Raw genomic sequence first — 18,032 nt, forward strand, 5'->3', positions numbered from 1 at the left:
GGATTAAGGCCCACCTTGAATGAGGTGGGTCACATCTTAACTCAAGATCCTACTCACTAAAAGATCCTGCTTACAATGGATCCACACCCACAGGAATGGATTAACTTTAAGAATATACTTCTCAGGGATACAGATCATCACACATGTTGATAAAGTTTCCTTCTATTTCTAATTTTCTAAGTGTTTTATCAAGAAGGTTGCTGGATTTTGTTAAATGCCTTTTCTGCATCACTTGAGATGATCATGCAGTTTTTTTCCCTTCATTCTGTTAATGTAGTGTATTACATTAATTGATTTTCTTATGTTGTACCACCATTGCACATCAGGATAAATCCCACTTGATCATTGTGTATAATTCTTTACTGTGCTGTTGAATTTGGTTTGCTAGTATTTTTTTAGGAGTTTTGCATCTAAATTCATAAAGGATATTGGTCTGTCATTTTATTTTCTTGTGGTATCTTTCTTTGGTTTTGATATTAGGGTAATGTTGGCCTCATAGAGTGAGTTAGGTAGTCTTCCCTCCTCTTCAAATTTTTGGAAGAGTTTTGGCAGTATTGGTGTTAATTCTTCTTGGAATGATTGGTGGAATTGACCTGTGAAGCCATCTGGTCATGGGCTTTTCTTTGTTAGGAGGTTTTTTGATTATTAATTCAATCTCTGTACTAGCTATTGATCTGTTGAGATCCTCTATTTTTCTTGAATCAGTGCTAGGTAGTTTGTGTGTTTCTGGGAATTTGTCTATTTCATCTACTTAACTACTTAACTCACCTCCAACTACTTAACTCACCCTCTATTTACTGGCTCTTCCCATGACATCTGTCATGCATCCATCTCTTCCACCTAAATGGCTGCTCATGTAATGTTAACATCACCCATGGCCCACAGAGCAGATGAGCAGGGCTGGTGGCTGGTGGCTGGCAGGAGGACACCTCAGGCAAGAGTCACCTCTGCAGTTCTGAGTCTCCTTCTGATTAGAAATTCAGTTGCCTATGAGCCCAAGGAACACAGGAGCCTCCTTTGGAAACAACAGGCAGAGGAGATATGATGGCCCCTCCTTCTTCATCTGTACTGTTGGTGTACAGTTGTTCATTGTTCCTTCTTGTTCTGGTTTGCTAAAGCTGCTGAAATGCAAACTACCAGAAATGGACTGGCTTTTACAATGCAGATTTGTTAGTTCACAAATTTACAATTCTGAGGCCATGAAAATGTCCAAATTAAGACATCAAGAGGTAGATACCTTCTCTGAAGAAAGGCTGATGGCATCTGGGGTTCCTGTGTCACATGGGAAGGCACATGGCTGGTGTCTGCTGGTCCTTTGCTCCCAGGTTGCATTGCTTCTGATTCCAGTGGCTTTCTCCTTAATTGTCTGTGTGTTCTCACTTAGCTTCTCTGGGGCAAACTCTGGGTTTCATCTCTTAGTTTAGCATCTCCAAACATCTGGGTCATGTCAGTTCTGGGTGTTTTCTCTCTAAGTGTCTCTCAGCTCTCTTAAAAATGTCTCTGGCTTTTATCCTCTCATAGAGGACACCAGCAAACTAATTAAGACCCACCTTGAATGGGTAGGGTCACACCTCCATGGAAATAATTTAATCAAAAGGTCCCACCCACAATAAGTCTTCCCCCACAAGATTGGATTAAAAGAAGATGGCTTTTCTGGGGTACATAAAAGATTCAAACAAGTACATCTCTTATAATCCTTTTTATTTCTGTGGGATTGGTAGTAATGTCCCCCTTTCATTTCTGATTTTAGTTATTTGTGTCCTCTCTCTTTTTTCTTTGTCAGTCTGTCTAAAGGTTTGTCAATTTAATTGATCTCTTTAAAGTATCCACTTTTGGTTTCATTGATTCTTTCTATTGTTTTTATATACTCTGTTTTGTTTATCTCTGCTACAATCTTTCTTCCCTTCTGCTTGCTTTGGGTTTAGTTTGTTCTTCTTTTTCTAGACCCACCAGTTGTGAGGTTAGATCTCGGAATTGAGATCTTTCTTCTTTTTTGAGATTGGCATTTAGAGCTATAAATTTCCCTGTCAGCCCTGCCTTTGCTGCATCCCATAAGTTTTGGTATGTTGTGATTTTGTTTTCGTTTGCCTCAAGGTATTTCCTAATTTCTATTGTGATTTCTTCTTTGACCCATTGGTTGTTTAAAAGTGTATTATTTAATTTTCATGTATTTGTGAATTTTCCAGTTCTCCCCATTATGATTTCTAGCTTCATTCCATGTGAACAGAGAAAATACACTGTATGATTTCAATGTTTTTTAATTTATTGAGACTTGTTTTGTGACCTAATATGTGGTCTATCCTGGAGAATGATCCATGTGCACTAGAGAAGAAGGTGTACTCTGTTGCTGTTGGGTGAGTGCTCTATAAATGTCTGTTAGGTCTAATTGGTTTACAGTATCATTTAAGTCTTGTCTTTCCTTATTAAACTTCTGTCTAGATGTTCTATCCATTATTGAAAGTGATATATTTAAATCTCCTACTATTAATATAGAACTTCAATTTCTTCCTTCAAATCTGTTGATATTTGCTTCATGTATTTTGGGGCTCTACCATTTGGTGTATATAAATATATATATATTCATAATTGCCATGTCTTCTTGTTGAATTGTTATCAGCATATAGTGACTTTCTTCATCCTTCATAAGAGCTTTTGACTTAAACTCTATTTTATCTGGTATTAGTATAGCTGGCTCAGCTCTCTTTTGGTTTTTCCATCCTTTCACTTTCACTTACTCGTGTCTTTGAATTTATGACAAGTCTCTTGTAAACAGCATGCTTCTTTTTTTATCCACTCTGCAGTCTCTGCCTTTTGACTGGAGAATTTAATCCATTTACAGGCGAAAGTAACTAGCTATAAAGCAGGACTTTCCTCTGCCATTTTGCTATTTTGTCTTTGTAAGTCTTCTACCTTTTTGTTCTTCAATTCTTCCATTAATGCTTACCTTCATATTTATTTGATTTTTTGTATTGTACCATTTTGAGTCCCTTTTCATTTCTTTATGTATTTACTTTCATATATTTTCTTTATGATTACCATAAGGCTTAAAATCCACACCCTAATTCTTTAATGGTCATGTTTGAGTATGATACCAACCAACTGTTTTAGTTTCCTGGGCTGTTCAAGCAAATAGTAATGCAATGGCTGGGCTTAAATAATGGGAATTTATTCACTCTTGGTTTTGAGGCTGGGAAAATATCCAAATCAAGGCATTATCAAGGCAATACTTACTCACCAACGACTGTAGCATGCTGGGTGTTGTAGTTTGCTAATGCTGCCGGGATGCAAAACACCAGAGATGGATTGGCTTTTATAAAAGGGGTTTATTTGGTAACACAGTTACAGTCTTAAGGTCATAAAGTGTCCAAGGTAACACATCAGTAATCGGGTACCTTCACTGGAGGATGGCAATGGCATCTGGAAAACCTCTGTTAGCTGGGAAGGCACGTGGCTGGCATCTGCTCCAAGTTCTGGCTTCAAAATGGTTTTCTCCCAGGATGTTCCTCTCTAGGCTGCAGTTCCTCAAAAATGTCACTCTTAGTTGTACTTGGGATATTTGTCCTCTCTCAGCTTCTCTGGAGCAAGGGTCTGCTTTCAATGGCCGTCTTCAAACTGTCTCTCATCTGCAGCTCCTGTGCTTTCTTGAAAGTGTCCCTCTTGGTTGTAGTTCCTCTTCAAAATGTCACTCTCAGCTGCACTGAGTTCCTTCTGTTTGTCAGCTCATTTATATGGCTCCAGTGATTTAATTTAGACCCACCCTGAATGGGTGGGGTAATGCCTCCATGGAAATTATCCAATCAGAGTCATCACCCACAGTTGGGTGGGGCACATCTCCACAGAAACACTCAAAGAATTACAGTGTAATCAACACTGATAACATCTGCCCACACAAGATTACATCAAAGAATATGGCTTTTTCTGGGAGATATAATACATTCAAACCAGCACACTGGGGTTACTCTGTCACATGGCAAGGTACATGGTGGCAGTGTCTCCTGGTCTGTTCCTTATCTTCCAGGTTCCGTTTCAGCTTCTTGCTTCCTGTGGCTTTCTCTCTGTCTGCATTTAATTCTGCTTATAATGGACCCCAGTAACAAGATTAAGATCCATCCTGACTGAGGTGGGCCACACCTTAACTGAAGTAGCCTCAGGACCAAAAGGTCCTATTTTAATGGGTTCACACCCACAGTAATGGATTAAATTTAAGAACATGTTTTTCTTGAGTACATACAGCTTCAAACCACTACACCAACAAATTTCAGTGGCATATACATACAATGTTTCTACTCCCCTCTTTCCCCCCATCTTTATGTTATACTTGTTACAAATTATATCTTTATACATTGTATGTCCAAAATCATTGATTTATCATTACTCTTTATGCATTTGCATTTTAGAACCTGTAACAAGTAGAAGGTGGTGTTACATACCAAAAAATACACAAGAGTATTGGCATTTATAGTAACCCATGCTTACCTTTACCAGAGGTCATTATTTCTATATATCACTTCAATCCACTGTCTATTGTTCTTTGCCTTCCAGTCTGAAGAACTCTCTTTAGCTTTGCTTATTGGGCAGGTCTAGTGGTAGTGACTCCATCAGCTTTCATTTATTTGGGGATGTCTTAATCTCTCCCTCATTTCTGAAAGAAAGTCTCACCAGACATAAAATTCTTGGTTGAATATAAATTCAATTTTTTTTTGTCCTGCTGCCTTCTTGTCTTCATATTAGGACTCCCTTGTACATTGCTTTTATCTTTGAGTATCTTGCAGCTTTCAGAACTCCCTCTTTGTCCTTGGAATTAAAATGTTTGAATACTATGTATCTGGGTGATTCTCTTTGAATTTATTCTGCTTTGGGTTCATTGGGATTCTCGAATGCCCATATTCATGTCTTTAGCTAATTTGGGGAAGTTTTCTGACATTAATTCTTTGAATATTACATTCACCCCCTTCTCTCCTTCTCTTTTTGGGAGTCCTATAATACGTGTATTGATATACTTGATGGTGTCCTACAGGTCTCTCAGGCTCTGTTCACTTTTTGTTTGTTTGTTTTTTTCTGTTGTTCTGCTCCACAGCCTGATTCATTCCAATTGTCTTGTCTATGAGATCATTGATTCCTTCTTCTGTCTAATCTGTTGTTGAAACCCTCTATGGAACTTTTCATTTTAGTTATTGTGGTCTTCAACTCCAGTAATTGTGTTTTGTTTTTTTAAAAATTTCTACTTCTTTATTGAGATTCTCATATAGTTCATTCATTGTTTTCCTGATATCCTTTAGTTCTTTCTATGTGCTTTCATTTGTCTCCCTGAGAATATTGAGGATCACTTTTTTTAAAGTCTTTGTCCAGTTTGTCACAAGTTTTGTTCTCTTCATTGATGATTTCTGATTTTATCTTGATCCTTTGGATGAGCCATCGTTTCCTATTTCTTTGTTTGTCTTATACTCTTTAGTTGTACACTGCACATTGTAATGTGTTAACGCTGGGATTTAGTCTCTGAGCTCTCTGTTCCTTAAGTTTTTATCCAGCTAGTGATATAACAGAGATTTCCTTGAGTTCCACAAGCATTTTTCAATCTGCATTTTGTTGATTTGTCCCTTGTCCAGTTACTGCAACCCTTCAACTGCTTTCTGAGTTTCAAGGATGATGGCTCTACCGGTTTTTGCTAGTTGTTAAAAGATTTTTGGGGCAGGACAGCACCCTGGAGCATCTTACACTGTGATCTGGGTCAACTGAAAGTCTCCTTTATTCTCATTTTTATGTCTATTGGGTCATAGTAATATATCCTCTTTCCTTCCTGATATTGGTCATTTGTATCTTCTCTCTCATTTTTCTTGTCAGTCTTGATAGAGGTTTGTTAATATTATTGATCTTTTGAAAGCACCAGCTTTTGTTTTATTGATTTTCTTGTTTTATATGTTCAACTGCATTAATTTCTGCTCTTTATTATTTTTTTCCTTTTACTGTGTCATGTCTATTTGCTCTTCTTTTCTAGGTTCTTGAGGTGGGAACTTAGATTATGGCATTTGAGACCTTTGCTCTTTTCTAATGCAAGCATTTAGTGCTATAAATTTCCTTTTCAGCATTGACGCAGTTGTAATCTATAAATTTTGCTATTGTACTTTCCATTTTCATTCCATTCAATGTCTTTTTTTAAGGTTTTAAAAATAACATTTTTCAAACTTTTACATTAATTGTGTAATATAGAAAACTGAAAAAAATCACAAGAAACAAAGAACACAAAAGTCATCCAGAATCACAGTCTACAGTTTGACATATCCTTCTAGGTTCTACATGTGTATACACAAAACTGAGCACATATTTTTATGTGACTGAGATTACACAGAGTTTATTACGCTTTTTCATGAATATTTGCCAAATCAAGGTCCCAAAGCCATGAGTACTGTGATAACCAAGAATACATGACACCAACTCAATCAGGGAGAAAAATGTATTCCTGTGTTCCTCGGGAACAAAAATTTCATAAAAGACAAAACCAGCAACTGGCCTCTATAGGTATTGGCAGAGTTACAAATACTGCATCTCCTTAATTCTCATATTAAGATGAGACCTAAAGCAAGAAATATAATACGTTTAATGATTCTAAGATAATTCATTTTCATTATCAGATCTGGACTGAAATATTAACAAGAAGGTATGTTTCCATTGAATTATTTAACAATATTTTCCTATGGTACAGCCAAGAGGTGCACACATACAATGGTTACATCAACATTGAAATATGATCACATCTGTGTGCATCATTTTCTCTGAACTTCCTTCTTCCCTTCTGTAGCCAATTTAGTGAACAAGTCTTTATGCATACTGTTCAGAGACAGTCTAACAATTCCATGTCAAAAATGCTTCTTTTCTATTAAATTAACAAAAAGATATTTATAAATTTGTTAATTCACTAACTCTGTTGTGCTGATTTGGAGCTGTTATGTACCCCAGAAAGGGCCATGTTCTTTTTTTTTTTTTTTTAATCTTCATTTTATTGAGATATATTCACATACTGTGCAGTCATACAAAACAAATCGTACTTTTGATTGTTTACAGTTCCATTACATAGTGGTATGTTCATCACCCAAATCAATCCCTGACACCTTCATTAGCACACACACAAAAATAACAAGAATAATGATTACAGTGAAAAAGAGCAATTGAAGTAAAAAGAACACTGGGTACCTTTGTCTGTTTGTTTCCTTCCCCTATTTTTCTACTCATCCATCCATAAACTAGACAAAGTGGAGTGTGGTCCTTATGGCTTTCCCAATCCCCTTGTCACCCCTCATAAGCTACATTTTTATACAACTGTCTTCGAGATTCATGGGTTCTGGGTTGTAGTTTGATAGTTTCAGATATCCACCACGAACTACCCCAATTCTTTAGAACCTAAAAAGGGTTGTCTAAAGTGTGCATAAGAGTGCCCACCAGAGTGACCTCTCAGCTCCTTTTGGAATCTCTCTGCCACTGAAGCTTATTTCATTTCCTTTCACATCCCCCTTTTGGTCAAGAAGATGTTCTCCGTCCCACGATGCCAGGTCTACATTCCTCCCCGGGAGTCATATTCCACGTTGCCAGGGAGATTCACTCCCCTGGGTGTCTGATCCCACGTAGTGGGGAGGGCAGTGATTTCACCTTTCAAGTTGGCTTAGCTAGAGAGACAGGGCCACATCTGAGCAACAAAGAGGCATTCGGGAGGAGGCTCTTAGGCACAACCATAGGGAGGCCTAGACTCTCCTTTGCAGCAACCGTCTTCCCAAGGGTAAAACCTGTGGTAGAGGGCTCAACCCATCAAACCACCAGTCCCCTATGTCTGTGGTCATCTTAGCAACCATGGAGGTGGGGTAGGCGAATACCCCTGCATTTTCCACAGGCTCCTCAAGGGGGCACTACATCTTTTTTTTTCCTTGTTTTTCTTTTTTTTTCTTTTTTTTTTTTTTGACTTTCCCTTCTTTTTTAAATCAACTGTATGAAAAAAAAGTTAAAAAGAAAACAAACATACAATAAAAGAACATTTCAAAGAGACCATAACAAGGGAGTAAGAAAAAGACAACTAACCTAAGATAACTGCTTAGCTTCCAACATGTTCCTACTTTACCCCAAGAAAGTTACATAATATAGCAACATTTCTGTGAACTTGCTCCTACTATATCCATCAGAAATTAACAGACCATAGTCATTCCTGGGCATTCCCAGAACATTAAATAGCTTATCTGTTCTTGCATTATTGTTCCCCCTTCCTTAATTGCTCTCTATTGCTAGTTCCCCTACATTCTACATTATAAATCATTTGTTTTACATTTTTCAAAGTTCACATTAGTGGTAGCATATAATATTTCTCTTTCTGTGCCTGGCTTATTTCGCTCAGCATTATGTCTTCAAGATTCATCCATGTTGTCATATGTTTCACGAGATCGTTCCTTCTTACTGCCGCGTAGTATTCCATCGTGTGTATATACCACATTTTATTTATCCACTCATCTGTTGATGGACATTTGGGTTGTTTCCATCTCTTGGCAATTGTGAATAATGCTGCTATGAACATTGGCGTGCAGATATCTGTTCGTGTCACTGCTTTCCGATCTTCCGGGTATATACCGAGAAGTGCAATCGCTGGATTGAACGGTAACTCTATATCTAGTTTTCTAAGGAACTGCCAGACTGACTTCCAGAGTGGCTGAACCATTATACAGTCCCACCAACAATGAATGAGTTCCAATTTCTCCACATCCCCCCCAGCATTTGTAGTTTCCCGTTTGTTTAATGGCAGCCATTCTAATCGGTGTGAGATGGTATCTCATTGTGGTCTTAATTTGCATCTCCCTATTAGCTAGTGAAACTGAACATTTTTTCATGTGTTTCTTGGCCATTTGTATTTCCTCTTCAGAGAACTGTCTTTTCATATCTTTTGCCCATTTTACAATTGGGCTGTCTGTACTATTGTCATTGAGTTGTAGGATTTCTTTGTATATGCAAGATATCAGTCTTTTGTCAGATACATGGTTTCCAAAAATTTTTTCTCATTGAGTTGGCTGCCTCTTTACCTTTTTGACAAATTCCTTTGAGGTGCAGAAACTTCTAAGCTTGAGGAGTTCCCATTTATCTATTTTCTCTTTTGTTACTTGTGCTTTGGGTGTAAAGTCTAGGAAGTGGCCGCCTAATACAAGGTCTTGAAGATGTTTTCCTACATTATCTTCTAGGAGTTTTATGGTACTTTCTTTTATATTGAGATCTTTGGTCCATTTTGAGTTAATTTTTGTATAGGGGGTGAGGTAGGGGTCCTCTTTCATTCTTTTGGATATGGATATCCAACTCTCCCAGCCCCATTTGTTGAAAAGACCATTATGGCTCAGTTCAGTGACCTTAGGGGCCTTATCAAAGATCAGTCGGCCATAGATCTGAGGGTCTATCTCTGAATTCTCAATTCGATTCCATTGATCTATATGTCTATCTTTGTGCCAGTACCATGCTGTTTTGGCAACTGTGGCTTTATAATAAGCTTCAAAGTCAGGGAGTGTAAGTCCTCCCACTTCGTTTTTCTTTTTTAGAGTGTCTTTAGCAATTCGAGGCATCTTCCCTTTCCAAATAAATTTGATAACCAGCTTTTCCAAGTCTGCAAAGTAGGTTGTTGGAATTTTGATTGGGATTGCATTGAATCTGTAGATGAGTTTGGGTAGAATTGACATCTTAATGACATTTAGTCTTCCTATCCATGAACATGGAATATTTTTCCATCTTTTAAGGTCCCCTTCTATTTCTTTTAGTAGAGTTATGTAGTTTTCTTTGTATAGGTCTTTTACATCTTTGGTTAAGTTTATTCCTAGGTACTTGATTTTTTTAGGTGCTATTGAAAATGGTATCTTTTTCTTGAGTGTCTCTTCAGTTTCTTCATTTCTAGCATATAGAAACATTACTGACTTAAGTGCATTAATCTTGTATCCTGCTACTTTGCTAAATTTGTTTATTAGCTCTAGTAGCTGTATCGTCGATTTCTCAGGGTTTTCTAGATATAAGATCATATCATCTGCAAACAATGACAGTTTTACTTCTTCTTTTCCAATTTGGATGCCTTTTATTTTTTTGTCTTGCTGGATTGCCCTGGCTAGCACTTCCAGCACAATGTTGAATAACAGTGGTGACAGCGGGCATCCTTGTCTTGTTCCTGATCTTAGAGGGAAGGCTTTCAGTCTCTCACCATTGAGTACTATGCTGGCTGTGGGTTTTTCATATATGCTCTTTATCATGTTGAGGAAGTTTCCTTCAATTCCTACCTTTTGAAGTGTTTTTATCAAAAAGGGATGTTGGATTTTGTCAAATGCTTTTTCAGCATCTATTGAGATGATCAATTGATTTTTTCCCTTTTGACTTGTTAATGTGTTGTAATACATTGATTGATTTTCTTATGTTGAACCATCCTTGCATGCCTGGAATAAACCCCACTTGGTCATGGTGTATGATTTTTTTTAATGTGTCTTTGGATTTGATTTGCAAGTATTTTGTTGAGGATTTTTGCATCTATATTCATTAGGGAGATTGGCCGGTAGTTTTCCTTTTTTGTAGCACCTTTACCTGGTTTTGGTATTAGATTGATGTTAGCTTCATAAAATGAGTTAGGTAGTGTTCCATTTTCTTCAATGTTTTGAAAGAGTTTGAGTAAGATTGGTGTCAGTTCTTTCTGGAAAGTTTGGTAGAATTCCCCTGTGAAGCCATCTGGCCCTGGGCATTTATTTGTGGGAAGATTTTTGATGACTGATTGGATCTCTTTGCTTGTGATGGGTTGGTTGAGGTCTTCTATTTCTTCTCTGGTCAGTCTAGGTTGTTCATATGTTTCCAGGAAATTGTCCATTTCCTCTACATTATCCAGTTTGTTGCCATACAGTTGTTCATAGTATCCTCTTATAATTTTTTTAATTTCTTCAGGATCTGCAGTTATGTCACCTTTTTCATTCATTATTTTCTTTATATGGGTCTTCTCTCTTTTTGATTTTGTCAGTCTAGCTAGGGGCTTGTCAATCTTGTTGATCTTCTCAAAGAACCAACTTTTGGTGATATTTATCCTCTCTATTGTTTTTTTTGTTCTCTATGTCATGTATTTCTGCTTTAATCCTTGTTATTTCTTTTCTTCTACTTGGTTTAGGATTGGTTTGCTGTTCATTTTCTAGCTTCTTCAGTTGATCCATTAGTTCTTTGATTTTGGCTCTTTCTTCGTTTTTAATATATGCGTTTAGTGCTATAAATTTCCCCCTTAGCACTGCTTTTGCTGCATCCCATAGGTTTTGGTATGTTGTGTTCTCATTTTCATTCGTCTCTATATATTTAGCAATTTCTCTTGCTATTTCTTCTTTAACCCACTGATTGTTTAGGAGTGTGTTGTTTAACCTGCAGGTATTTGTGAATTTTCTAAGTCTCTGATGGTTATTGACTTCTAATTGTATTCCATTGTGGTCAGAGAATGTGCTTTGAATAATTTCAATCTTTTTAAATTTATTGAGGCTTGTTTTATGTCCCAGCATATGATCTATTCTGGAGAAAGTTCCGTGAGCACTAGAAAAGTATGTGTATCTTGGTGATTTGGGATGTAATGTCCTGTATATGTCTGTTAAATCTAATTCATTTATCAGATTGTTTAGGTTTTCAATTTCCTTATTGGTCTTCTGTCTGGTTGATCTATCTATAGGAGAGAGTGATGTGTTGAAGTCTCCCACAATTATTTTGGAAACATCAATTGCTTCCTTTAGTTTTGCCATTGTTTCTCTCATGTATTTTGTGGCACCTTGATTGGGTGCATAGACATTTACGATTGTTATTTCTTCTTGCTGAATTGCCCCTTTTATTAGTACATAGTGGCCTTCTTTGTCTCTCAAAACATCCCTGCATTTGAAGTCTATTTTATCTGGGATTAATATTGCTACACCTGCTTTCTTTTGGCTGTAGCTTGCATGAAATATTTTTTTCCATCCTTTCACTTTCAGTTTCTTTGTGTCCCTGTGTCTAAGATGAGTCTCTCGTATGCAACATATTGATGGTTCATTTTTTTTAATCCATTCTGCGAATCTATATCTTTTAATTGGGGAGTTTAATCCATTTACATTCAACGTTATAACCGTGAAGGCCTTTCTTGAATCAGCCATCTTATCCTTTGGTTTATGTTTGTCATATTTTTCCCCTCTGTCTATTAATATCCTTTATTGTACCCATACCAAATCTCTTTAGTACTGAACCTTTCTCCAAGTCTCTCTGTCCTTTCTTTGTTTCTCTGTCTGTAGGGCTCCGTTTAGTATCTCCAGTAGGGCAGGTCTCCTGTTAGCAAATTCTCTCAGCATTTGTTTGGCTGTGAAAAATTTAAGCTCTCCCTCAAATTTGAAGGAGAGCTTTGCTGGATAAAGTATTCTTGGGTGGAAATTTTTCTCATTCAGAATTTTAAATGTATCGTGCCACTGCCTTCTCGCCTCCATGGTGCTGCTGAGTAGTCACTACTTAGTGTTATGCTGTTTCCTTTGTATGTGGTGAATTGCTTTTCTCTTGCTGCTTTCAGAACTTGCTCCTTCTCTTCTGTGTTTGACAGTGTGATCAGTATATGTCTTGGAGTGGGTTTATTTGGATTTATTCTATTTGGAGTTCGCTGAGCATTTATGATTTGTGTATTTATGTTGTTTAGAAGATTTGGGAAGTTTTCCCCAACAATTTCTTTGAATACTCTTCCTAGACCTTTACCCTTTTCTTCCCCTTCTGGGACACCAATGAGTCTTATATTTGGACGTTTCATATTATCTATCATATCCCTGAGGTCCATTTCGATTTTTTCAATTTTTTTTCCCATTCTTTCTTTTATGCTTTCATTTTCCATTCTGTCATCTTCGAGGTCACTGATTCATTGTTCAACTTCCTCTAGTCTTGTACTATGAGTGTCCAGAATCCTTTTAATTTGGTCAACAGTTTCTTTAATTTCCATAAGATCATCCATTTTTTTATTTAGTCTTGCAATGTCTTCTTTATGCTCTTCTAGGGTCTACTTGATTTCCTTTGTCTCCCGTACTATGGTCTCATTGTTCATCTTTAGTTCTTTGAGTAGCTGCTCTAGGTGCTGTGTCTCTTCTGGTCTTTTGATTTGGGTACTTGGGCTTGGGTTATCCATATCGTCTGGTATTTTCATATGCTTTATAATTTTCTGTTGTTTTTGGCCTCATGGCATTTGCTGAACTTGATAGGGTTCTTTTAGGATTTGTAGACCAATTGAAGTCCTCATCTCTAATTTATCAGATCTACAGCTTCGTGGAGTACACTTTCTCTAACTAACCAGCAGGTGGCGTCCACGAGCCACCTGTTCTCCACAAGCCAGTTCTCCCCTGCTTAGCCTTTTTGGTGAGTGGGGGAATGAGTCTTGTGGGGTCCAATTGGTGTACCAAGCTTGTGTGTGTAATTGGTGTTGCCTGCTCTGTATATGGGGCGTGTTTCTGGGCAGTCAGGGAGGGTGGGGGGTGGCTCTAAAAATCAAATCTCCCTGGTGATCCTAGAGTTTTAAAGCTGCTGCAATAGTCTAATCCTTCAGTTCAGTCCTGCCACAGTTTGTCTCTGCCACTGACCCACAAGTCCTTGGTATTGCTGTATGGCTCCTGAGACTTGCAAGTGGGCCCCTCTTCCAGGCCGTGCACCCCGGGTCCTCTGTTGAGGGATGACTGTGCTATGTCACAGGTGAGTGCCATCCCCCCAGGGCGGTTCTGGGCTGCTGGGCTGTGTAGGGAGGCTCCCAGTCTGCTGAAATGATGGCTGAATGGGGCTTTGTTAATTCACACTGCTCTACCTTTCCAACTCTGGGACAATCAGCTGAGGTTGCAGGGAAGGCTAATGTCCATGCCCAGTTTTGTGGTGTGTGCCTGTTATTTGAAGCACTTCTGTCACACTGGGTTGTCTGGGGCAGTTCTGGGCTATGGGGCTGGTGATGGGCAGGAGTGTTTCCTGTCCACCAGGATGATGGCTGTGAGCGGACACCCCTCTTTTCTTGGGAAGTTGTGGTGTTTAGTGAATTTTCTCAGCCACTGGATTATTGCATTTTGTCTCAGAGCTCTCCTAGTTCTGCTCTTGACTTGACCTGCCCAAATTGCAAGTCTTTGAAGCTTTCTGTATTGGGTTTCTTAGAGTAATTGTTTTAGAAAAATAAAAAAGGATTAAAAAAAGGGGGGGGGCTCTCCTCAGAGATCTAATGGGTTATTGAAATGCTAAGAGAGAAAGCAACCAGGGCCATTAAGGAAAGGTCCACAGGGCAGAGACATCAGCTTTTCTTCGGGATTTGCATATGCGCCTCAGGGCCTGAGCTCGGGCCTGAGCTCTGCCCTTCCCCTTTCTATGTTCACCAGAACTCCAAAAATCCTCCACTTTTATTTTGGAGTTTTTCGTGTTGTTTTTATTCTATGCCTGTCTCCTGTCTGCTGGGCTGGCTGCTCTCAGATTCTCTGGTGTCTGGTCTCCGTCTATCTATGGTTGGAGTTTGGATTAGCAGAATGAGTTTCCGATAAGGGCTGCCACTGCAGTTCTCCCTTCTCCTTCCCGGAGCTGACAGCCCCTCCTCCCACGGGACTGAGCCTGGCAGGGAGGGGCGCGGGTCCCCTGGCCGCAAAAACTCACAGATTTCGCTGATCTCAGCAGTTCCACGTTTTCATGAGTGTTGTATGAAGTATGCCCAAAGTCAGATTGCTCTGTGGTGTCCAGTCCACGCAGTTCCTGGCTTTCTACCTAGTTTCCTGGAGGAGTAAGTAAAACATACAGCTCACCAGTCTGCCATCTTGCTCCGCCTCTCCCGGCCATGTTCTTTTAATCCATCCCTGTGGGTGCAGACCTATTGTGGGTGGGACACTTTGATTAGGTTGTTTCAATTGAGATGCGACCCAGTTCATTCAAGGTGGGTGTTAACCCTTTACTGGAGTCCTTTATGAGAGGATAAAGGCAGAGACATTTGGAGAGAGCTGAGAGGGAGAAATGCCCTGGAGATGCTAAGAGAGAACCCGCAGATGCTCAGAGAGAAAGCCACTGGAATCAGAAGCTGAAAGCTGCAAAACCCAGGAGAAAAGGACAAATTGACACTGGCCATGTGCCTTGCCACCTAACAGAGGAACCCTGGATGCTAGCAGCCTTTCTTCAGAGAAGGTATCCTCTTGTTGATGCCTCAATCTGGACATTTTCATGGCCTTAGAATTGTAACTTGTAATTTGTTAAAAGCCAACCCATTGTTAAAAGCCAACCCATTTCTTGTATATTGCATTCTGGCAGCTTTAGCAAACCCAGACATCTACTTTTTACCATACATTGTCACCTCAAGATGTCTAAAAAGCTTAGATATTGTAAAATAAATAATGAAGCTTGTCCACAATAAACACAGGTATTTTACAAAAAAATGAACACAGAACTGTGGTTATACTCTAAAGCTGTCTTCTGAATGTAGAGATACTAGCAAAGAGCCCCCCCCCTTTGCCCTTCCTCTTCTTTCTCTTCCACCATTGCAATGCTAAGTGCAGAAATATGTCCACCTCCAAGAGGTGGATTAGCAAAGGTCACTCCCAGATGACAGACCTTCCTATAAACTAACACAAAAACATTCCTATAGGGATTATTTCCTGCCTCTATTTTAACATACTTTGAACATTTGGAGTTGTCCTTTAATACACAGAAGTAACTGAAATGCCTATATAGAACAATGGTCAGACAATCTGAACTTGTCTAACAACTCATGGGCAAAGAACCCTTCTCTCTGCCCTTCTTTCCCTGCCCCCCGCCCCCAACCCCTCAGCATACTGCTCAAAGACATCTAGTTTAACAATGCCATTACCCAAACACAGCCATTCCTCTGTTTTAACAGAAAAAAATATTTAAAGTGTTACTTTACACTCTCTACTTTTAACACATGTTGTATACTTCTAAGCATCTAGAAAAACTAGATGTTTCAAATAAGGACTTAAGTTTGTCCACAATACACACAGTAGCCTTGAATAAACCACACACATGTAACAAAGGATATAATCTGAAAATGTCTTCTAAATTGGAACATTCTGGCCTAGAACCCTTCCCCTTCTCACCTCTATCAACCCAGCAGTTGCGTTGCAATGCTTAGAGGGTTTTTTTGTTTGTTTGTTTGTTTTAACAATTTTATGAATTTTAACACAAAATGTACAAAATGTATTAGTTTACTAATTCTACTTCAGTCATACACCAGCAACTTCTTTAACATCTAGAAAGACTAGATGATAAAAAATTAGGACTCGTTTGTCCACTACATACACAATAAAGTAAAACAAAAATGCACAGAACATACAGGACAATGGTTTATCTTGCCCAACTCTAGACTTACTGGCCTAGAGCCCTTGGCACTTCCTTCTCCCTCCTCCCTGAAACAGCTCAAATATAATGTGTTCTGCTCTGGAGGTAGTTTGACCATTGCATTTCCAAAAGATATTTCTTTTGAATTTTAACAAAACAATATCTACAAAACTTGTTATTTCACACTCTCTACTTTTTTTGTTTTGTTTTGTTGGTTTTTTTGCTTTGTTTGTTTTTTGTTTTTTTTTTCTTAAATTCAGTTTTATTGAAATACATTCACACACCATACAATCATCCATGATATACAATCCACTGTCCACAGTATGATAACATAGTTATGCATTCATCACCACAATCTATCTCTGAACATTTTCCTTACATCAGAAAGAACCAGAACAAGAATAAAAAATAAAAGTGAAAAAAAACACCCAAATCATCCCCCCATCCCACCCCATTTGTCCTTTAGTTTTTATCCCCATTTTCATACTCATCCATACACTAGATAAAGGGGGTGTGATCCACAAGGTCTTCACAATCACACTGTCACCCCTTGTAATCTACATTATTATATGATTGTCTTCAGGAGTCCAGACTGCTGGGTTGGAGTTTGGTAGTTTCAGGTATTTACTTCTAGCTATTCCAATACATTAAAGCCTAAGAAGTGTTATCTATATAGTGCATACGAATGTCCACCAGAGTGACCTCTCGACTCCATTTGGAATCTCTCAGCCACTGAAACTATTTTGTCTCATTTTGCATCCCCCTTTTGGTCAAGACGATACTCTCAGTCCCACGATGCCGGGTCCACACTCATCCCCGGGAGTCATACTCTGCGTTGCCAGGGAGATTTACACCCCTGGGAGTTGGGTCCCACGCAGGGGGGAGGGCAGCGAGTTCACCTGTTGAGATGGCTCAGTTAGAGAGAGAGTGGGCCACATCTGAGCAACAAAGACTCAGGGGGAGACTCTTAGGCACCATTACATACAACTTTAGACTCTCCTTTGTGGTAATGAGCTTCATAAGGGCAAGTGCCATGTTTGAGGGCTCAGCACATCAAACCGCCAGTCCCAATGTTTGTGACAACATCAACACCAGTCCAGGTGAGAATGTCCAACACATCCGCACCTTCCCCCAGATCCTCAGGGCTGGGGAGGGGGAGGCTGTAAATATATTTTTTATTATCTGCTCAAATTACTCTGGGATGTCACACTCTCTACTTTTAACATACTGTGTGTGCTTCTAAGCATCTAGAAAGATGTTTCAAATAAGGATTTAAATTTACCCACTATATACAAAGTAGTGTTGAATAAAGTACACACATGTAACAATGGTTATATCTGAAAGTGTTTTCTAAATAGAAACATTCTGGTCCAGAGCCCTTCATTTCTCCTAATTCTTTCTCTACACCACAAACCCAGTGGATGAGTTACAGGCACATGTGTTGCTTAGATGTGGTTTTACAATTTCATTTCCAAAAGTCATTTTCAGAAGACAGCCTTTCTATGAATTTTAACACTAAGTGTACCAAATGTGTTAGTTTACTAACAATACTTCAGTCATACATTGGCAGTATATATACAATATATACACTACAGCAAAGTTAAAAGAAAGCAGATAACATACAAGACAACCAATAATCATAAACTTTCCAGTACATGCTAGCAAAAATACCTTTTGCAATTTCTTTCCTCTCACCTCCCTTAAACCAATGAACAAGT

This window comes from Choloepus didactylus, chromosome Y (assembly GCF_015220235.1).
Source record: "Choloepus didactylus isolate mChoDid1 chromosome Y, mChoDid1.pri, whole genome shotgun sequence".
NCBI lineage: Eukaryota > Metazoa > Chordata > Mammalia > Pilosa > Megalonychidae > Choloepus > Choloepus didactylus.